This window comes from Heloderma suspectum, chromosome 6, assembly GCF_057233095.1.
Source record: "Heloderma suspectum isolate Gila_16-S chromosome 6, 16-S_ref, whole genome shotgun sequence".
Taxonomy (NCBI): Eukaryota; Metazoa; Chordata; class Lepidosauria; order Squamata; family Helodermatidae; genus Heloderma; species Heloderma suspectum.
In genome coordinates, this window is record NC_139463.1 from 119,386,529 (window position 1) to 119,409,774 (window position 23,246).

A 23,246-nucleotide genomic window follows, 5' to 3' on the forward strand; every position below is an offset into this window, starting at 1 on the left:
CAGCTTGAAAATTCCACAATGCCGGCGCCAGCTCGTCTGGCTGGGGGGGGGGATATTGCAGGCGGGTGGGGAGAGGTGACGTTGCTGCCAGTCATCGGTGCACCCCCTGGGGAACAGTCACGGAATGTTCTGAATTTGGAGGGGCACAGGGACCCCATTTTCTATCCGATGGATCCCTCTTATTCTGGCTCTACTCCCCTGACTTCAAGAATGTTTGGCACTAAGCCAACAGAGATAACTCCCATCCCAGCTACTTTGCTGGCCACAAGTGGCCTAACTTTGGGATCTCGCCAGACTAGGGATGTCAGAGAATTCTGCCACGGACTGAAATGGGATCGAATTCCCTTCAGTCTGTGCCACAGAAACCTCTGTGGAACAGCACCACAAGGTCCTGTGGAGCCAGCAGGCATGCAGCTTTTTTTTGTCATCCGCACAGCCTTGCGAAATTTTCATAAATAAAAACTCAAGGTAGGATTTTTCGATAATAAATACGTAAGTTTTTTTTTTAAAGAATTATGCTCACCACCTTGTTTGTGGGTGTTCTTTTTCAATTGAAATCCTCAGTCTCAGTTTACTTTCAGCCAAAAGACTTCCTCCTCCTCGGGGCTTCCCAAAACAAGGTTGCCCTAGGTGTGCCTGAGCGATGCACTCTTTGTTTAAAGCAACGCTGTCTGAAAGAAAGAAAAAACCTTTTAAAATGACCATGCCAGTCCTGGAGCCCTGCACGAGGTATTATTCCCCCTGCTAGGCTTTCTATTTCCACATCCAGCATTGTTGTTGACATTGTGAAGCTAAAATGGAGAGGAGAACCAACTCTGTGCATGTCTACTCAGAAGTAAGTCTTACTGAGTTCAATGCGACTTACTCCTACACATGTCAGCACCCCACTTGCCCCCAGCCCAGCTTTGTATTTCCACATCCAGCTCATTAGCAAACCTCCTGTTAGTTATCTCACTGGGTGACTTTGGGCTGGACTCTAACCACTACATCATACTTCTGTTATATGAAACTCATGAAGAAAAAGAGACAGTATAATGGAAAGTTCTTTCTGAATCAGTCACACTTCACTTGTGCAAATGCAGCATGAAGGGAAAGATCAGCACCCTTCTCTTTGTTTGAATAAAAAGCACACTCTGCACATGCTCACGGAATGGACAAAATGAGGAATAAACATAGCAGGGAATATGAAGAACTATATTCTTCCATTATGTGTGTGTGGAGGGTGGGAATCTCCCCCAATCCAGCTGTTCACTGGAACCCCCCCTCCACTCACCCAAGGGTCTTCTGAGATAACCAACAGGAAGTCTGATAATGAGCTGGATGTGGAGATACAAAGCTGAGCTGGGGGCAAGTGGGGTGCTGACATGTGTAGGTGTAAGTTGCATTGAACTCAATAAGACTTACTTCTGTGTAGACATGCACAGAGTTGGTTCTCCTCTCCATTTTAGCCTCACAGTGTCACCAACAAGGCTGGATGTGGAAATAGAAAGCCTAGCAGGGGGAATAATACCTTGTGCAGGGCTCAAGACTGGCATGGTCATTTTAAAAGGTTCTTTCTTTCTTTCTTTCTTTCTTTCTTTCTTTCTTTCTTTCTTTCAACAGTGTTGCTTTAAACAAAGAGTGCATTGCTCAGGCACACCTGGGGCAGCCTTGTTTTGGGAAGCCCCGAGGAGGAGGAAGTGTTTTGGCTGAAAGTAATTACTGCACATCTCAGGGCAGGGGAAAAAAATACGTAAATATCTATGAAAAATAGCCTTTCTTATGGATGTTATGCAGAATTACAGCTGTCGGTACGGATTTCATAATTTCATAATTTTTGGAGCGGAAAAAAGAGGAGAATTCCGGGGGCTTGCGAACAATGGTATGGAGCACTGGCCGCAAACTGCGGAAATCAAGCAGCACGGATGGTACACAATTCGTACATCCCTATGCCAGACGCTTATCTATGAGCCTCAAGCTGAACAGTATCAAACAGATAACTGCCTGGCCCTGGGAACTAATGGGAAGAGAAGCTTTGCTAACCACTGCAACCATCAACTGGAAGTCTAGACGTGAGACAGAATGATTTGTTGTGCAGCACTAACTCCTCGAACTAGACATGTGCTTCTCTGTTTCCACTACAGGAAGCACAGGTGGTGGCGGTGACTGGCATTGCCTTTTATCACCTTAGGCTGGTCCATCATCTGTGACTCATCTAGGGAAAGTGGAGCTGGCCTCAGTCAGGCATGAGCTAGAGATACCCGGAGTAGACTTCTGTTACCTGCTCTACCTGGGGCTGCCTTTGAAGATGAGCCCAAAATTTCAGCTGGTGCAGAATGAATCTGCTTTTCTTCTTCATGGATCTCATGACTCGAAACGTATTACACTGATTATGTACCAGTTGTGTCACTTGCGCATTTCTAGGTTTAATTCAAAGCCTTGGTTTGGGCCTTTAAAGCCCTGAACAATATGTGAACAGGTTATCTGAAGAACTGCTTGTGCCCATATGAACCATCTCATGCTTTGACACCAGTATCAGAGGGTCTGCTTGTTGGCCTGTCCTTAACATCTGTTAGATTGGTGGGCACTAGGGATGGACGGACCTCCCTGCGCCTGCCCCGCACTGCATTCGCCAAACTTTAGCTCTGATCCGACCCAGGCGATTGGTCCAGGGCGAGCGGCTGGGCGGTTCAAAGGATGCTCAGGAGCAGCAAGTGGGCATCTGCTCCCTCCTCAAGCATCATTTGCAACTAAGATGGCAGCTCAGACTTTTCATAAGTATCCCATGTATGCAAATGGAGCCTTAAAGGGGCAATGTCTGCAACATATCAGTTCACCCATATGAATCAGCTCGTGCTTTTCAATGATATCAGAGGCCATGCTTGCTGCCCTGCCCCTACCATCAGTTAGAGTGATGGACACTAGGAACAGGGCCTCCTTGGCGGTGTCCCAAATTTAGGAAACTCTGCCCCAAAGGATATGCAGTTGCGCCCTCAGGAAAGATATGCAAAGGGTTGTAAACGTGCTGTGGTTTTACATATGTTTCATTGCTATGGCTCCAAAAGCGTGTGTGTGTGTGTGTGTGTGTGTGTGTGTGTGCATGGAAGCCCCCCACCCACACTCCACCACCACCACTACCCCAGAATCAATTTTCTGTTTAATATGTTGTGTTTAGTGCTTTCCATGTTCACTCAAGTTCCAAAATGCGTGGAGCATGTCATTTAGGCAAAATGGATATGGTGTGATGTCCTACATTATGGTGAGTTCCAGCCTCATGGCTACCTTGAAGCTGGATCACTGTCAGAGGAAGGGTGGTGGAGGTTCCAATCTGGTCCTGGATTTTCCTAGTGCTGATCATTTAAAATTGCTGATAGATAGATGGTGGATATAGATGTAGATACAGATAACGATACATACGTAAAACAGATTAAGAACAGAATAGTTTTTGAAACATATTCTTTGAGCTAAAAGTGTTGGCTTCCTCCCTCATCAGGAGCTGTACTGTTAAAGGGATACCAGGAGTGGCGGTCTGGAATGCCTGGAGATGAGAATTCCTTCGGAGAACACAGAGGTACGATTGGTAAAATGCTGACAATTGTCGTCTGGATTAAGGCCATTGGACTAAGGATTCTGAATCTGTAGATCCAGAGGGTTTCCCTTTTGTCAAGCATGCCAGTGTCTTTTGTTTGTTCTCTTGGAAGCAGTTGTACCTCGGAGAGACAATGTGCAGGAGAGCTGGAACGTCTTGCAAACCCCACTCTAGATTTTTTGTTAGAATCACAGGTTTATGGTTATGGAATTTTGCTGCTAGGTCCGTCATCGTTTTCCCCAAGATATTGCATATGACATCCATTTTTCTCCCCCCCCTTTTTTATATTCAAGAAATAAATCACATTAGCGGAAGTGCATATTCCTGATTGTCAAACATCTTTATCTGCAGCCTGAACTAACACTTTATGGAAATTTGGGGGGGGGGGGTCTGAATGTGATGCATGGTGGATATTTAATGGCTTCCGTTAAACAAGCCACGTTGTTGCTTTGCTGTTGTGCGGCTTTACACTTATCTCTTGACCTAGATATAGAGACACAGAAAGAGATATATAGATCTGTGTGTGTGCTGTCTGTTCATATGTTTCTATTTAAATGCTATTTATAATATATATGATATTGTATCTTCAAGGTTTTTAATTTTTGTTAACAGCCTTGAGAGCTTCGGCTATTGGGCAGTATAAATATGCCATAAATGAAATGAAATAAAGACCGATATGCAGTAATGTGCAGTCAGAAGACACAGCCAACTACTACAGTGCAAGACAGAAGACAAAGTGATGTGAAGCCAGTTTGGGGTAATTTAAAAAAATGATCATAATGATAAGGCCTTCTGTTATCTGAGCAGAGGGGGATAAATCCTAAAGGTGGCAATCATGTACCACTGAATAGGGATGAAGTAGAAAATGCTCAGAAACTGAAAGCAGCAGAAACCACAAGTGGTGGAAGAAAACGGAAGTGGAAACTGAATTGACCACAGATAGCAGATGTTTAGGAATTATATGTTCAATAGAGAAAGGCACCTCACTGTATGCAGTTAACCCTTAATCTGACTTAAGCTGTTGCACAGTTGAAAAGAATGCCATTCAAGGAAATTGTGGCACTGGTTCATTCCTGATGGAGTCCATGGCTCCATCCCCATCAATTAGTGTGTGTGTGTGTGTGTGTGTGTCTGTGTGTGTGTGTGTGTGTGCATGAGAGCATGCAGTGGTGCTTGGTGCACATCTGGGCACCCAGGTTAGAAGGCAGTGCAACGAATGTTAGGTGGGGTCAAAGGTTCTTCTCTACCAAAAGCACCCATTACAGAGAACGGGTCTACTGAGGCACGGTAACTTAAAGATCATGGGTCTGAAACAAAGGTTGGGGTTGTATCCCTGACCCAGTAAATAATACAAATGCACTCATCTCTGAACCCACATGAGTCTGCTAGAGGAGCTGGGCACTGCAGAATGGGAAATTGAAGTGCCCAAAGTCACTTTAAAATAATGAGTGGAAAGCAAAGGTTTGGGGATAGAAGTCTGGGCCATACAAGAAATCAAAGGACTTCCTCTAAGTCAGATTTCTCTGCTTCACAAACAAGCCTTTAGAATAATAGAGGGAACTGCAATGACCTTAATATCATGAATACAAAGCAGGGGAGAGATCCATGGGGGGGACACCTCCCTGAGATTACATTTTTTTTGCTCCAGCAGCAATCCCTACTGCACGAAAAGGCAAATTCAAGAAGTGAAAATGGCAGGGTTGGGGGGCATAGGAAAAACTGGTTTAGAAATACACCCTCACTTTCCTCCTCTTTCTCTGTGACATCAGCCCACCCACACAGTCAGACACCTCCCCAACACAAAAGCAAACACAGGGAAATACATAGCATATGGTGTGACCCGGATGCCCTCCTCTTTGCTCCTCAGCTGATTGCCTCCCCCTCCCCTGCAGATTGGGGCCTGGAACAGCTGTTGAGCACTCCATGCCCAGGGCCAACCAGCTGGGCAGCACAGGGAGGCAAACAGCAGGATGGCACACACTGTGATCCCTTCACACACATCCTTTCCCTGCTGCGCCTTGAATTGGCACATGGAACAGCTGAGAAGCTCTCCTATCGACATGCTTCTCAGCTGCTCCAAGCACCACCAAACTGCACCTGCCCCATTGTGCACCTCCCACCCTGCTCCCCATTGCCGATTAGGCAGAGAGAGATTGAGGTGGGGGGGAGAGGAGAAGCATAGAACCAGCCTCCCTCCAGATTAGGGATGAACGAAAGTCCCTTACCTGTCCTCGAAGCTTGCTTCGTGGTGGGGGGGAGGCACTTCGCTTCTCCCCTCGAAGTTCATGTGAGGGGGGGGAAGCGCCCCATCCCTCGCCGGCGAAATTCAGGCCGGGTAGAAGCGCCCCGTCTACCCGGCCGCAAAAAAACAAACAAACACCCCTGTGATAGGCTACGTAACGATTTACGTAGCCTATTACAGCTAGATTTCCAAAGTCAGCCATGATAGGCTACGTTAATCATCATGTAGCCTATCACGGGTGACTTTGAAAAAAAAAAAGCGCGTACGCAAATGGATACGCTGCCATTTGCGTTCCTTATTTGGTCCCTGTAGTCTACGTAAAGATTTACGTAGACTACGGCGAAAATGAGAGCAACGCAAATAGCTGACTTTGGAGATCTAGCCGTGATAGGCTATGTTAATCGTTATGTAGCCTATCACAGGGTTTTGTTTTGTTTTTTACTTCCCTTGTGATGGCCGCGGCGGCAGCCGGTCGAAAGACCGGCTGCCGTTCCTGTCCCTGACGAAGACCCGATGAACCGCCGCCGGGACCCGCCACCGGGAGGGACATTCGTGAAAGGTAAGTCCCATCCTGGGGGGTGGCGGGGGGGTGGCGGAGAATTTCACTGCCGATTTCGGGGGGCCGAATGCGTTGGCACTCAGCCCCCCAAGTTTTGGGGAGAAATTCTCCCCCATCCCTACTCCTGATCCAAACATGTCTCATACTGGCATTTTACCACCTGAACCTCCACTAGTGCCACATGCCACCCTCAGGGGCTGAAGGTTGCCCACCCCTGATTTAGAGGCAAAGAGGATGGAACCTTGTGGAGATCCTTCATACTTTTTCCTTGCCCAGAACTCCACACCTTGCGCCACAACCAGTAAAAAGGCAATTCCAGATGCCAGTTGAACAAATGTGCAGATTCTTGTATTCAGGAATCATTTCGTACATGAGTACAGTGCAATATGTAGGGCCTCTTCAAGTGTTTACCTGAAAATCTAAAGCTATTGACATTGTCCACACGCATACACACACACACATTCTATGGATTATATTTCTTTTGAATTCATTTCATTCCTTGATTACATTTCCACACTGCACAATAACCAAAGCTGTCTGGGTTGTCTACAAAGTTTAAAAACCTCAAAATACAAGATATACAGAATAAAAACCATCTCCTTAGGATCTTAAGCATACAGCACAACACCGAGACACACATATATCTCAGCAATTTTAAACAAGAATAATAAAAAAGTCTTCCCATTGTAGAGGGCAGGGAAACTCAGCATGATTATGTTATGGGCACAAGCTGGGCATGTGGGACTGCTTTTCTCACCCATACTTGTGCAGTTTGAGACTCTGTCCTATATTCGTAGCATGTGTGGCATTATGCAAATGTTTCTAGCGTGGCCTTCTTTAAAGGGAAGTTACAGGACAGCGGTGGAGTATTCAAAAGCCTCCGTAGAATTGTACTCACTTTCAGGCCCTTGCAGTTGGTGGCAACAATCAGGCATGGACCTCAGGCTTGTGATCAGTTTCCTATTGACCTTCCCTGCATGTAAGAAAAAAAAACCTCCCATTTCCCTTCTGTACACATTTCAATGACATTTCGCTGTAATTTCTCCATGTTTCTTCTTCATTTTTAAATTTTTGTCTTCCTTAATGCTCTTTTTCTGTCTGTGCAGGCATTTCATCCCAAATTACCCTCACAGAGTCTGGTGGGGGTGTGAAGAGGCCAGGGGAGACCCTCCAACTGACCTGCAAGGTGTCTGGATTTTCACTCACAAACAACGATGTCAGCTGGGTCCGTCAGCCTCCAGCAAAGGGACTGGAGTGGGCTGGAGCTATCTGGAGCGATGGAAGCAACAGCTATAACAGTGCCCTCCGAAATCGGATCGCCATCACGAGAGACACCTCGACAAGCCAGGTGTTCCTGCGACTGAGTGCCCTGGTGTCCGAAGACACGGCCATGTATTACTGTGCGAGAGACACAGTGAGGAATGTGTAGGAGAGGTAGTACAAAAACTTCCTGAAAAAGAGGCATGAGTCACTCATGGGTTTGTGTGCAGCAGCTTGAGATGGGATCATTGGTCCTTGTTTCTTTCCTCAGGCACAGAGGCACACAGTTCATGGTGCTACATTCATGGTGGTGTGAAAGGTAGAACTGGAAACAGAGAAATGCATCCTGGGATCCTCCAAGGGTTTAGACGGGGTTATTTTTGCAAGCTCTGAATGCTTCTTCCCAGGCAATATCCAGGCTTGGTGCTTCCCAGTCTTGATGCAAACACCCCACCTAGTTGTTGTTTTTAAAGCAGTAGTAGTCAGAGATGTATTCATAATGCAACGCTCAATGTCCCTCAAGTACGGGGGAAACAAAAGGCTGTCTTCAGTTCCCCTCAATGTAACTAATGTCTCCCACACACATCGAGGTTCCAGACTAGTTGTGACATGTTTCTGCATAGCTGCAGGCAGAAGCGGATTTCTTTCTTCGGCCTGCTACCCTTTTTCGATGGATTGATCTTTGGACCGTCTGCATGGAAAGCATCTGTTCCTCCTCTGAGTTGTGAAAGAATTAAAAGCTGTCTATGAGTTAGCCTCTCCCTCTTCTTCTTGCGTTGCTGCTTTCTTTGTGATTGGTGATTGACAAGTGACACTATAATTGCTGCTGTGGATGATAATGGCTTCCTGACAAATGTCAGGATTTGCACCCTAGGCAGAGGAATGAAGAACCATTGAAGATGGAGAAGGTCAATGTCTAATGAATCCAAAGAAACATCAATTAAAACCACATTAATCCAAACATTTGGTTGGCGATTACAAGGCATGGATCCTGCTGCACGATGAACATTGACACAGAGCAGAGGGAAGCAACATTTGTGGGATCCCGGGCACACTGTAGGGATGTTGGAGAAATTCGCATGGATTCCAGGGAGGCCGAATGCCAGGGCATTCCCGGAATCCATGGTGGAATGAAGCCACCCACCCCACCACCCCGCGAAATGGGCCTGGAACGGAGCCTACCTTTGTCAGCCATTCCGGTGCTCCACGAATGGCGGCCGTGTCTGCGGCTGCCATTAACCTGTTTTGAATGGCCATGATAGGCTACGTAAGTAATTACGGAGCGGAGCAGAGCCAGCCGGGGAGTATTCCGGCAGGAGGGACAGAGCGCCTCCCCCCCAGCGCGGATTGCCTGGCATGGAGCCAGGTAAGAGTTTCGTACATCCCTAGCTCATTGGGAATGCTGAAGAAGCATCACGAGGACCACCACAAAATGACTGCTGTGGGGATGTGGCCATTCTCAGAATGAATGCAGCAGAAACAAACCCAGGACACCCGAATAGTTAAAGTTCGGAAGGATTCATTCATTTATTTATTTAATCATATATTGCATTTATATCCTACCTTTTTTCCTCTTGCAAGGAACCCAAGGTGGATGACATTACACTCTGCCTCTCCATTTTACCCTCCCAAAAACAACCCTGTGAGGTGGGTTCAGCTGAGAGTCTATTTATCCTCCCAGTGTGACCCAGTGAGCTTCCATGACCAGGTGGGCATTAGAAACTGGATCTCCCAGCTCCCAGTCCAACACTCTTGCTACTACGCTTTATTAAATAAATGTTAAACTTGGGTATCACTCCAGGAGAGAGCGGAGGACAGGAAGGCCTGGCGTGCTATGGTCCATGGGGTCACGAAGAGTCGGACATGACTGAACGACTGAACAACAACAACAAGAACAAACTTGGGTATAAATATAAGCTAAAGGAAAGCATTAGTTATGGGATACCCGCCCCCTGCCTCCTCCTGCCCACTGTCAAATATACGCACATCAAGGCTGCAGATTCACTGCCTCACAACAGATCCAAGGAAAATAAGAGTGTTTGGCATGATTGGAAGAGAAAAGATGCTCTCTCGCTCACTCGTTCAAGGCAAAGCGGGATCGGCCTCACTGATTTATTGGGGTGGTGGTATGGAATTACCGCTCCTCTCTCTCTCTCTCTCTCTCTCTCTCTCTCAATCTCTCAATCTCTCTCTCTCTCTCTCTCCAAAACACAGACACACACACACAGGCAGCAGTAAAAAGAAGCATCACTTGCAGACCAGAGAAACATGCACCATCCAGATCCCCTGCACTGCTCCCACTGCCTCTGCCTAGCGTCACTTCTCTCAACGGGAGGACAGCCTTCCTTGTACCCACCTGTTTATCTAGATCTGAACAGATGAACAAACACCAGGACCGGGAATCCTGCAAGCCTGCTCTGGCTGCCTCCCTCTGTCTGCCCATCTCAGTGCTCAGAACAGGCACTGCACCCTGCTGCTGTTGAACCAGCAGTAAAATCTACCAAACTCTGCTCTCTGCACCGCTCACCGGGCTGAGGGGCTCTTTATTTTTGCCTATAAAATAGCGCTGTGCACAAATGGTCTCTCCAATCTCTCCAGCCTACTGGTGACAGGGAAATCATGGGCAGCCAGCAGGGTGCAATTGCGCTGAATTTCTCCAGATGGAAGAGAACTTCTCCAACAGTTTAATCAAGGTCAGGTTCACCAATGGCAGGGGTTAGAGCAGAGCTCCTTCCTTCCTTCCTTCCTTCCTTCCTTCCCTCCCTCCCTCCCTCCCTCCCTCCCTCCCTCCTTCCTTCCTTCCTTGCAGGTTCTTGGTTTTTTGTGGTGCTACTGCAAGTGGCAAAGGCATCAACTGTTTTGCCCACCTGGCCCCCATTAAACAATCAGCTAGGGACTGGGGGTGCATGATGGGGAACAGGTCTGCATGTGTGTATGTGTGTGTTTGTGTGTAAGAGAGAGGGAGAGAGAGAGGGAGAGAGAAGGGTGGGAGAGAGGAGAAGCACAGAACCAGCCTTCCTCCTGATCCAATCATGTCCAGTGCTGACATTTTACCCCCTGAACTTCCACTTTGTGCCACATGCCACCCTCAAGGGCCAAAGGTTGCCCACTCCTGCTTTAGAGGCAAGGCCGATGGAACCATGTGGAGATCCCTCATGCTCTTTTGCTACCCGTAACACCACTCCCTGGGCGACAGCCAGTAATAAAAAGGCAATTCAAGATGCCAGTAGAACAAATGTGCTGATTCTTCTATTCAGGGGTCCCATCATGTAAGGGTACAATGCAATACATAGGGCCCTCTTCCAGTGTTTCCATGAAAAAACAGAGCCATTGCCATAAAGAACACACACACACACTCAATGGATTATACTACTTTTGAATTCTTTTCATTCCTTAATTACATTTCTATACTGTACAATGGACTGTACCAAAGCTCTCTGAGTGGTTTTGTTCTTGTTGTTCAGTCGTTCAGTCATGCCCGACTCTTCTTGACAACATGGACCATAGCACGCCAGGCCTTCCTGTCCTGCGCTCTCTCCTGGAGTGTGCTAAAGTCCATATTCATTGCATCAGTGATGCTATCTAGCCATCTCATCCTCTGCCGTCCCCTTCTCCTTTTGCCTTCAAACTTTCCCACCATCAGGGTCTTTTCCAGAGAGTTTTCTCTTCGCATTTGGTGGCCAAAATATTTCAGCTTCAGCTTCAGTATCTGTCCTTCCAATGAGCACTCAGGGTTGATTTCCTTTAGGATGGACTGATTGGACCACCTTGCAGTCCAGGGGACTCGTAAGAGTCTTCTGCAGCACCACAGTTCGAAAGCATCAATTCTTCGGCGCTCAGCCTTCCTTATAGTCCAGCTCTCACAGCCATACATTACTACTGGGAAAACCATAGCTTTGATTAGACGAACCTTTGTCAGCAAGGTGATGTCTCTGCTTCTTACAATGCTGTCTAGGTGTGCCATAGCTTTCTTCCTATGGAGCAAACATCTTTTAATTTCACGGCTACAGTCACCATCTGTGGTGATCTTGGAGCCCAATAAAATAAAATCTGTCACTGCTTCCATGTCTTCCCCTTCCATATGCCAGGAAGTGATGGGGCCAGATGCCATGATCTTAGTTTTTTTAATGTTGAATTTCAAACCAGCTTTTGCACTCTCCACTTTCACACTCAACAAGAGGCTCTTTAGATCCTCTTTGCTTTCTGCCATTAGGGTGGTATCATCTGCGTATCTGAGGTTGTTGATAATTCTCCCGGCAATCTTAATTCTGACCTGTGATTCATCCAACCCAGCGTTTCTCATGATGTACTCTGCATATAAGTTAAATAAGCAGGGCGACAATATGCAGCCTTGTCGTACTCCTTTGCCAATCTGGAACCAATTGGTTGTTCCATCTCTGGTTCTTACTGTTGCTTCTTGACCTTCATACAGGTTTCTCAGGAGACAGGTAAGGTGGTCTGGTACTCCCATCTCTTTCAGAATTTTCCACAGTTTGTTGTGATCCACACAATCAAAGGCTTTAGCATAATCAATGAAGCAGAAATAGACATTTTTCTGGAATTCTCTTGCTTTCTCCATGATCCAGCAAATGTTCGCAATTTGATCTCTAGTTCCTCTGCCTCTTCGAAACCCCGCTTGTACTTCCGGTAGTTCTCGGTTCGCATACTGCTGAAGCCTAGCTTGTAGGATTTTGAGCATCACCTTGCTGGCATGTGAAATGAGCGCAATTGTGCGGTAGTTTGAACACTCTTTGGTGGTGCCCTTCTTTGGAACTGGAATGTAAATTGACCTTTTCCAGTCTTGTGGCCACTGCTGAGTGTTCCAAATTTGTTGGAATATTGAGTGCAGCACTTTAACAACATCATCTTCTCGGATTTTAAATAGCTGAGCTGGAATACTGTCATCTCCGCTAGCTTTGTTGTTAGTCATGCTTCCTAAGGCCCGCTTGACTTCACTCTCGAGGATGTCCGGCTCAAGTTCAGTGACCACACTATCATGGATATCAGGGACATTAAGATCTTTCCTGTATAGTTCTTCTGTGTATTCTTGCCACCTCTTCTTAATCTCATCTGCTTCTGTTAGGTCCCTGCCTTCTTTGTCCTTTATCATGCCTGTCTTTGCACAAAACGTTCCCTTCAGATCTCCGATTTTCTTGAAGAGATCTCTAGTGTTTCCCATTCTGTTGTTTTCCTCCATTTCCTTGCATTGTTCATTTAAGAAGGCCTTCTTGTCTCTCCTTGCTATTCTCTGGAACTCTGCATTCAGTTGGATATATCTTCCCCTTTCTCCCTTGCTTTTTGCTTCCCTTCTTTCCTCAGCTACTTGTAAAGCTTCATCAGACACTACAGCCACTTTGCTTTCTTGCATTTCTTTTTCTTTGGGATGGATTTCGTTGCTGCCTCCTGAACAGTCTTACAGATCTCCGTCCATAGTTCCTCAGACACTCTGTCTATCAGGTCTAATCCCTTAAACCTATTTGTCACCTCCACTGTATATTCATCAGGGGTATGACTTAGGTCATACCTGAATGGTTTTGTGGTTTTCCCTACGTTCTTCAATTTAAGCTGAAATTTTGCAAGAAGCAGCTCATGATCTGAGCCACAGTCAGCTCCAGGTCTTGTTTTTACTGACTGTATAGAGCTTCTCCATCTTTGGCTGCAATGGACATAATCAATCTGATTTCGATATTGACCTTCTGGTGATGTCTATGTGTAGAGTCGCCTGTTGTGCTGTTGGAAAAGAGTGTTTGCTATGATCAGCGTGTTCTCTTGGCAAACCTCTATTAGCCTTTGTCCTGCTTCATTTTGTACACCAAGGCCATGTTTGCCTGTTTTCCCAATGATTTCTTGACTTCCTTCTTTCGCATTCCAATCCCCTATGATGAAGAGGACATCTTTTTTTTGTGTTAATTCTAGAAGGTGTTGTAGGTCTTCATAGAACTGATCAACCTCCCCTTCTTTGGCATCAGTGTTTGGGGCATAGACTTGAATTACGGTGATGTTGAATGGTTTGCTTTGGATTCGTACTGAGATCATTCTATCATTTTTGAGATTGTACCCCAGTACTGCTTTTCCCACCCTTTTGTTGACTATGAGTGCTACTCCATTTCTTCTAAGGGATTCTTGCCCACAGTAGTAGATATAATGGTCACCTAAATTAAATTTGCCCATGCTTGTCCATTTTAGTTCACTGATTCCCAAGACGTCGATGTTCAATCTTTCCATCTCATGTTTGACCACCTCCAGCTTACCTTGATTCATTGATCTGAAATTCCAGGTTCCTAAACAATATTGTTCTTTACAGCATCAGATTTTCTTTTCACCACCAGACACATCCATAACTGAGTGTCCTTTCGGCTTTGGCCCACCCACTTCACTTTTTCTGGCGCTACTTGGAAATTCCCTCTGCTCTTCCCCAGTAGTATATTGGACACCTGCCGACCTGAGGGTCTCATCTTCTGGTGTCATCTCTTTTAGCCTTGTGATACGTTCCATGGGGTTTTCTTGGCATGAATACTGGAGTGGGTTGCCATTTCCTTCTCCAGTGGACCACATTTTGTCAGAACTCTCTGCCATGACCTGTCCATCTTGGGTGGCCCTGCACGGCATAGCTTATGGCTTCACTGAGTTACGCAAGCCCCTTCGCCACAACAAGGCAGTGATCCTTGAAGGGGTCTGAGCAATTTAAAAAAGAATAAAAACCCTTGAAGCACATTATGCACAGTATAACACCCATTTGCATACAGTTTTAAGCAAACAGCACAACAAAAAGACACACATGTCTCAGCAGTTTTGAACAAAAATTAATAAGAAAAAATGGCTTCCCCTTGTACAGGGCAGGGAAACTGAGCATGATTATGTTATGGGCACAAGCTGGACATGTGGGATGGCTGTTCTCAGTTCAAACCAGTCATAGTTCTTCAGATTGAGACTCTTATATTCGTAGCATGTCTGGCATTATGCAAATGTTTCTAGTGTGGCATTCTTTAAAGGGAAGTTACAGGACAGGGGTGAATAATTGAAGCGCCTCTGCAGAAATCAGCTCAGTTTCAGGCCCTTGCAGTTGGTGGCAGCTATCAGGCATGGAACTCAGGCTTTTCATCACTTTCCTATTGGCTTTCCCTGCATGTAAGAAAAACTGCAATTTCCCCTCTGTAGACAATTCAATGACTTCTCTGTGTAATTTCTCCGTGTTTCTTCTTCAGTTCTTTTTCAAGAAGTTTTGTCATCCTTTCTGTGTCTGTGTTTTTCTTTCTCTGCAAACATTTCCTCCCAAATTACCCTCACAGAGTCTGGTGGGGGTGTGAAGTTGCCAGGGGAGACCCGCCGCCTGACCTGCAAGGTGTCTGGATTTTCTCTCACAAGCTATGGAGTGCACTGGGTCTGTCAGCCTGCAGGAAAGGGACTGGAGTGGCCTGGAGTCATCTGGGGCAGTGGAAGCAGTGCCTATAACAGTGCCCTCCAAATTTGGATTGCCTTCACGAGAGATAGACACCTCCACAAGCCAGGTGTTCCTGCAACTGAATGTCCTGAGATCTGAAGACATGGTCATGTATTACTGTGCAAGAGACACAGTTGGGGAAGTGTAGGAGAGGCAGTACAAAAACTTCACTTCCTGAAAAGAGGCATGAGTCATCCATAGGATTGTTTGCAGCAGCTTGAGATGATATCATTGGTCCTTGTTTCTTTCCTCAGGCACAGAGGCGCACAGTTCATGGTGCTATATTCTTGGTGGTGTAAAAGGTAGAACTGGAAACAGGGAAATGCATCCTGGGATCCTCAAAAGGTTTTAGACTGTATTTTCTAAGGCAAGGGAAGTAATGTATCACTTGTACACTTCCCATAATGAAACTAAGGTGCTAATCCTACCCAAGCTTAGGCTAGCACTTGATGTGATCTCATAGAACTGGGATGTGTGCAGAACGATTAGGATCAAGAAACCACATCCTGATGCAAGTTGATGAACTACCCACAAACATAGATAGCTAATTCCAGTCAGGTGGGGGAATTGCCATTTGGGTAATTGTGCACAGATGCACACAATTCAAAGTGCCACATCATTCCTCATGTACAAAGGTGGAATTTCAAGCATAGAATTGCTTGCAGGATCATCAAATTTTGTGTAATGAAAATGCTAAAATGAGGGAGGAAGCAACAGCTGTCAAGCCTTCTCCCAATGTAACTATAATCCTAATCCTACCATCTGATTTTAGGGTAAACTAGATATGAATTCGTAGATCAAGAATGCACAGATCCCAGTCTGTATCGAGAAAGTATGCCCGGATCACCTTCCCAGGAAACTTTACCCCACTTGGCTAGATAATAGCTGGTTTCGGCAACAAAGTGTGTTGGGGTATTTGTGCAAGGTCTGAATGCTTCTTCCCAGGCACCACAGCCTTGATGCAGATGCCCCACCTGGTTCTAGTTTTTAAAGTAGCAGTTGTCAGAGATGTATTCAAAGTGCAGCGCTCAAAGCAGCAGGGGAAACAAAAGGCTGTCTTCAGTTCCACACAATGTAACTCATGTCTCCCACAAAGGTGAGGGCCAGGCTAGTTGTGACATGGTTCTGCGCAGCTGCAGGCAGGGCAGAAGTCTTTCTCTGGCCTGCTCCCCATCTAAATGGATTGAACTTTGGACCGTCTGCATGGGAAGCATCTGGTCCTCCTCTGAGTTGTGGAGGAACAATGTCTGCAACATATCAGTTCACCCATATGAATCAGCTCGTGCTTTTCAACAATATCAGAGGCCATGCTTGCTGTCCTGCCCCTACCATCAGTTAGAGTGATGGACACAAGGAACAGGGCCTCCTCGGCAGTGTCCCAAATTTAGGAAACTCTTCCCCAAAGGATATGCAGTTTGACCCCCAGGAAATATATGAAAAGGGTTGTAAATGTGCTGTGGTTTTATATATGTTTCATTGCTATGGCTCCAAAAATGTGTGTGTGGGGGGGGGAGGGTGTATGTATGTAAGCCCCCCCACACACACACACACACACACACTCCACTAGCACCACCACACCAAAAAACTTAAAGGTTTGGGAATCCTCCCTCATCAGGAGCTGTGCTGTTAAAGGGATACCAGGAGTGGCGGTCTGGAATGCCTGGAGATGACAATTCCTTCGGAGAACACAGAGGTACGATTGGTAAAATGCTGACAATTGTCCTCTGGATTAAGGCCATTGGACTAAGGATTCTAAGTCTGTAGATACAGCGGGTTTCCCTTTTGTCCAGCATGCCAGTGTCTTTTGTCTGTTCCCTTGGAAGCAGTTGTACCTCAGAGAGACGATGTGCAGGACAGCTGGAATGTCTTGCAGAAGGCTGCTCTAGATTTTTTGTTGAATCACACGTTTGTGGTTACAGAATTTTGCTGCTAGATCCGTTGTCATTTTGCCCAACATATTGCATATGACATCCGTTTTTCTCGCCCCCCCCCCATTTTTACATTCAGTAAATAAATCACATTAGTGGAAGTGCATATTCCTGATTGTCAAACATCTTCTTTATGTGCCGCCTGAACTAACATTATGGAAATTGGGGGGCGGGGGTCTGAATGTGATGCATGGTGGATATTTAATGGCTTCCGTTAAACAAGCCACGTTGTTGCTTTGCTGTTGTGCTGCTTTACACTTATCTCCTGACCTAGATATAGAGTTGCAGAAAGAGATATATAGATGTTTGTGTGCTCTCTGTTCATATCTTTCTATATAAATGCTATTTATAATATATATGATATTGTACATTCAAGGGTTTTAATTTTTGTTAACAGCCTTGAGAGCTTCGGCTATTGGGAGGTATAAATATGCCATAAATGAAATGAAATAAAGTCCGATACGCAGTAATGTGCAGTCAGAAGACACAGCTGACTACTACAGTGCAAGTCAAAGACACAGTGATGTGAAGCCAGTTTGGGGTAATTTAAAAAATGATCGTAAGGATAAGGCCTTCTGTTGTCTGAGCATAGGGGGATAAAACCTGAAGATGGCAATCATGTTCCACTGTCTAGGGATGAAGTAGAAAATGCTCAGAAATTGAAAGCAGCAGAAACCACAAGTGGTGGAAGAAAGCAGAAGTGGAAACCGAATTGACAACGGATAGCAGATGTCTAGGAATTGTATGTTCAATGGAGGAAGACACCTTAGTTGACCCTTAATCTGACTTAAGCTGTTGCACAGTTGAAAAGAAGGCCATTCAAGGAAATTGTGGCAATGGTTCATTCCTGTGGGAGTCCATGGCTCCATCCCCATCAATTAGCGTGTCTGCCTGTGTGTGTGTGCATGTGCGGGTGGGCGGGTGGGCGGGCGCGTGTGCATGAGAGTGTGCAGTGGTGCCTGGTGCACATCTGGGCACCCGGGTTAGAAGGCAGTGCGACAAATGTTAGGTGGGGTCAAAGGTTCTTCTCCACAAAAACAACCCATTACAGAGAACAGGCCAACTGAGGCAAGGTAACTGAAAGATCATGAGTCTGAAACAAAGGTTGGGGTTGTATCCCTGACCCAGAAAATAATACAAATACACTCATCTCTGAACCCACATGTGTCTGCTAGAGGAGGTGGGCACTGCAGAACGGGCAAACTGAAGTGCCCAAAGTAACTTTAAAATAATGAGTGGAAAGCAAAGGTTTGGGGATAGAGGTCTGGGCCATACAAGAAATCAAAAGACTTCCTTTAAGCCAGGTTTCTCTGCTTCACAATCAAGCCTTTAGAATAATAGAGGGCACTGCAATGACTTTAATATCATGAATACAAAGCAGGGGAGAGATCGGGGGGGGGGGGTCACACCTCCCTGAGATTACATTCTTTTTTCTCCAGCAGCAGCCCCTACTGCACGGAAAAGGCAAATTCGAGAAGTGATAATGGCAGGGTTAGGGGCATAGGAAAAACTGATTCGGAAATACACCCTCACTTTCCTCCTCTTTCTCTGTGATATCAACCCACCCACACAGTCAGACACCTCACCCCTCATGCAGGCAAACACAGGGAAATACATAGCATACGGTGTTACCCACATGCCCTCCTCCTTGCTCCTCAGCTGATCGCCACCCCTCTCCTGCAGATCGGGCCTGTAACAGCTGTTGAGCATTCCATTTCCAAGGCCATCCAGCTGAGCAGAAGAGGGAGGCAAACAGCAGGATGGCACACACTGTGATCCCTTCACACACATCTTCTCCCTACTGCCCCTTGAATTGGCACATGGAACAGCTGAGAAGCTCTCCTATCGACATGCTTCTCAGCTGCTCCAAGCACCAAACTGCACCTGCCCCATTGTGCACCTCCCACCGTGCTCCCCATTGCCAATCAGCCACAGAGAGATTGAGATTGAGATTGAGATTGAGAGAGAGAGAGAGAGAGAGAGAGAGAGAGAGAGAGAATGGTGGGAAAGAGAAGAAGCACATAACCAGCCTCCCTCCTGATCCAATCATGTCCCGTGCTGGCATTTTACCCCCTGAACCTCCACTAGTGCCACATGCCACCCTCAGGGGCCGAAGGTTGACCACCCCTGATTTAGAGGCAAAGAGGATGGAAATTTGTAGATATCCCTTATACTATTTCCTTGCCCAGAACTCCACACCTTGTGCCAAAACCAGTGAAAAGGCAATTCCAGGTGCCAGTTGAACAAATGTGCAGATTCATGTATTCAGGAATCATTTTGTTCAAGAGTACAGTGCAATATCTAGGGCCTCTTCAAGCGTTTACCTGAAAATCTAAAGCCATTGACATTGTGCACGCACACACACACACACACACACACATTCCATGGATTATACTTCTTTTGAATTCATTTCATTCCTTGATTACATTTCCATACTGCACAATAACCAAAGCTGTCTGGATTGTTTACAAAGTTTAAAAACCTCGAAATACAATATATACAATATAAAAACCATCTCCACAGGATCTTAAGCAAACAGCACAACACAGAGACACACATGTATCTCTGCAATTTTAAACACGAATAATAAAAAAGACTTCCCATTGTAGAGGGTAGGGAAACTGAGCAAGATTATGTCATGGGCACAAGTTGGGCATATGGGTCTGCTTTTCTCACCCGTACTTGTGCAGTTTGAGACTCTGTCCTATATTCGTACCATTTCTGGCATTATGCAAATGTTTCTAGTGTGGCCTTCTTTAAAGGGAAGTTACAGGACAGGGATGGATAATTCAAAAGCCTCCGTAGAATTCCACTCACTGTCAGGCCCTTGCAGTTGGTGGCAACGATCAGGCATGGACCTCAGGCTTGTGATCAGTTTCCTATTGACCTTCCCTGCATGTAAGAAAAACTCCCATTTCCCTTCTGTACACATTTCAATGATGGTTCCCTGAATTTTTTCCATGTTTCTTCTTCTTTTAATTTTTTTCATCCTTAATGGTCCTTTTCTGTCTGTGCAGTCATTTCCTCCCAAATTACCCTCACAGAGTCTGGTGGGGGTGTGAAGAGGCCAGGGGAGACCCTCCGCCTGACCTGCAAGGTGTCTGGATTTTCGCTCACAAGCAACCATGTCAGCTGGGTCCGTCAGCCTCCAGGAGAGGGACTGGAGTGGGCTGGAGCTATCTGGAGCAGTGGAAGCACTTACTACAACAGTGCCCTCCGAAATCGGATCACCATCACGAGAGACACCTCGACAAGCCAGGTGTTCCTGCAACTGAGTGCCCTGGTGTCCGAAGACACGGCCATGTATTACTGTGCGAGAGACACAGTGAGGAATGTGTAGGAGAGGTAGTACAAAAACTTCCTGAAAAAGAGGCATGAGTCACTCATGGGTTTGTGTGCAGCAGCTTGAGATGAGATCATTGGTCCTTGTTTCTTTCCTCAGGCACAGAGTCACACAGTTCATGGTGCTACATTCTTGATGGTGTGAAAGGTAGAACTGGAAACAGAGAAATGCATCCTGGGATCCTCCAACCTTTTAGACGGGGTTATTCTTGCAAGCTGTGAAGAGAAAACTCTCTGGAAAAGACCCTGATGCTGGGAAAGACTGAAGGCAAAAGGAGAAGGGGACGGCAGAGGATGAGATGGCTAGATAGCATCACCGATGCAATGAATATGAACTTGAGCACACTCCGGGAGAGAGCGCAGGACAGGAAGGCCTGGCTTGCTATGGTCCATGGGGTCACGAAGAGTCGGACATGACTGAACGACTGAACAACAACAACAACAACAATTCTTGCAAGCTCTGCATGCTTCTTCCCAGGCAACACAGTCTTGAAGCAAACACCCCACCTATGTAGTTGTTGTTTTTAAAGCAGGAGTAGTCAGAGATGTATTCAAAGTGAAACGCTCAAGTAGGGGGGAAGCAAAAGGCTGTCTTCTGTTCTCCTCCGCCGTGGTCCAGACTAGTTGTGACTAGGGATGTACGAAAGTCACTTACCTGGTCTCGCAGTTTTTTCGCGGTGGGGGGGAGGCTTCCCGCCTCGCCCGGCCGAAATTCAGGCTGGGGAGAAGCGCCCCGTCTCCCCGGCCATGAACTTCAAAAGAAGAAGAAGAAGAAAAGCCCCGTGATAGGCTACGTAACGATTTACGTAGCCTGTCATGGCTAGATCTGCAAAGTCAGCCATGATAGGCTACGTTAATCGTCACGTAGCCTATCACGGGTGACTTAAAAAAAAAAAAGCGCGTACGCTAGTGGCGGCCCCCATAGGGAGCCGCCATTCGCGTTCCTTATTTGGTCCCTGTAGTCTACGTAAAGATTTACGTAGACTACGGTGAAAATAAGGGCAACGCTATTTGCCAATGCTCTTGAAGGAAAAGTATTAATCATTAATAAAGACACAATTAATTGGAGCTTTAATCAAGTGTGGATTCTATGGTATTGAATAGTCACAATGGGCACACTATTAAGATAATGTGTGAAGTGGGAGCTAGAATCAGGAATATCCTTTGCTTCCTAAATTGACCATGACATGGGTGGTTAGGCTCTGTAAAGAAGTCATTGTGATATATCACATGGAAGAGATACAAAGTTCCAAAATATCTGAGCTTTTCATAATATTTTAGAACAGTTACATATTTGTACATGTGAATCTTATTCACATAAGTGAGTGATCACTGCTTTATTTGTGTGTGAGTTAATGATTTTTTCTAAAAAAAAATGTTTCTAATGTCTTCCATCCTAAATGTTCTTCATCTTATTGGATAGATCCTCCCCCTTTCTGTCTGTAGTGACTCCTGCAACCCAGGTTATCAAAAGAGAAATAGGGAAGGGGAGAAATTTTGCTGTTATGATTGTACTCCATGTGCAGAAGGGAAGATTTCAAACCAAACAGGTAGGTGACGTGATGCATCAAATATTCTAACACATAGGGTTAATACCATAATACCATTCAGGATGAGGGAGCTCTCACAGTGCCAGGGAGCTCTAGGAATCAGACATTAAGAATCAGGCATGTATCTGTATCATTCTGACAAATCTATAACAGTTTCAAACCAGGTTGATAATTGGGTCTGTTTTACAGAAATGATTCCATCTCTGGAACCAGATAGAAAAAAGGGGGGAAGAGATAATTTCAGACATAATATTTTTCAATGGAGGTCAATTCAAACATTTATCTACAAGTCCTTCTAAAATATGTGCTCCCTTTCTTCTCAATAAGTTACAGGTGTGGTTCTCTCTTAACAGTATTGGGGGGGAATCAATCAGGAATTACTGATATTCCACTATTGATCATTGCTACACCCTTGCTACACTCTGATGCCATCCCTGCAATTCTGTGCTACCTGCCTGTACTCCTGAACGAGAATAGAGCATTAGTTACACTGAGGGAAGTGTAACTTACTCTAAGTTACACTTGGACAGCAGCCTAAGAGATGTGTTGTTGTTGTTGTTTTAAAGGAGCCCTGCTTCCAATTTTCTGTTTCTAATTCTAGCTTTTTAAAAAAGGAACAGTGTTGCACTATCAACAATGTGAGACGCCATGTGTTTGAAGAAACAGAACGTATAAAGAAAAGTGTCTTGTTTCCAGCTGTTGCGCACAAACCCATAAATGACTAATGCCTGGTTTTCAGGAAGAGTAGTGATTGAACTGCCTCTGCAAAGCAGCTTTTTACTGTGTATCTCACACAGTGGTACATGGCTGTATCTTCAGGCTTCAGGCTGGTCAGCTGCAGAGACACCTGGTTTTTTGAGGTGTCTCTTGTGATGGTGATCCGGTTTTTGAGTGCACGGCTATAGTAAACAGCACCATTGCCCCAGACACCTCCAGTCCATTCCAATCCCTTTGCTGATGGCTGATGGACCCAATGCACCCCTTCACTTCTGACAGAAAATCCAGACACTGTACAGATCAGTTGGAGAGTCTCTCCTGGCCTCTTCACAGCACCACCTGACTCTGTAATAGTAATCTGGGAGGAAATGCCTGCATTCATAGAAAGAGGGCATGGAAAAGGACAAGAAATTAAGAAGAAGCTTGACAAAAGTGCACAGAAATCACTTGACATGTCAACTTATGGGGAAAATTGGATTCCCCCCCCCCTCTTACATGCAGGGACGATCATTAGAAAACTGATCAAGAGCCTCATCATTTCCATGACTAACTCGCAGGGCCTGAAACTGAGCTTAATTCTTTCATGGCCTTTGAATTCTTCAACTTCAACCAGTGACTTCCCTCTAAAGAAGGCATGCC

At 45.8% G+C, this 23,246-nt stretch overlaps 1 long non-coding RNA gene and 1 pseudogene across 1 annotated transcript; both read left to right on the forward strand.

The window, feature by feature from the left end:
* Positions 1 to 1,646: 1,646 nt before the first annotated feature.
* LOC146342876 (uncharacterized) lies at positions 1,647 to 8,390 on the forward strand. Its single transcript, XR_014784150.1, has 4 exons — positions 1,647 to 1,790; positions 3,473 to 3,550; positions 4,181 to 4,325; positions 7,476 to 8,390. It is a non-coding gene; the product is annotated as an uncharacterized LOC146342876 (long non-coding RNA).
* Positions 8,391 to 16,726: 8,336 nt separating this feature from the next.
* Positions 16,727 to 20,338, forward strand: LOC146342877 (Ig heavy chain V region 914 pseudogene; annotated as a pseudogene).
* The last annotated feature ends 2,908 nt before the right edge of the window (positions 20,339 to 23,246 follow it).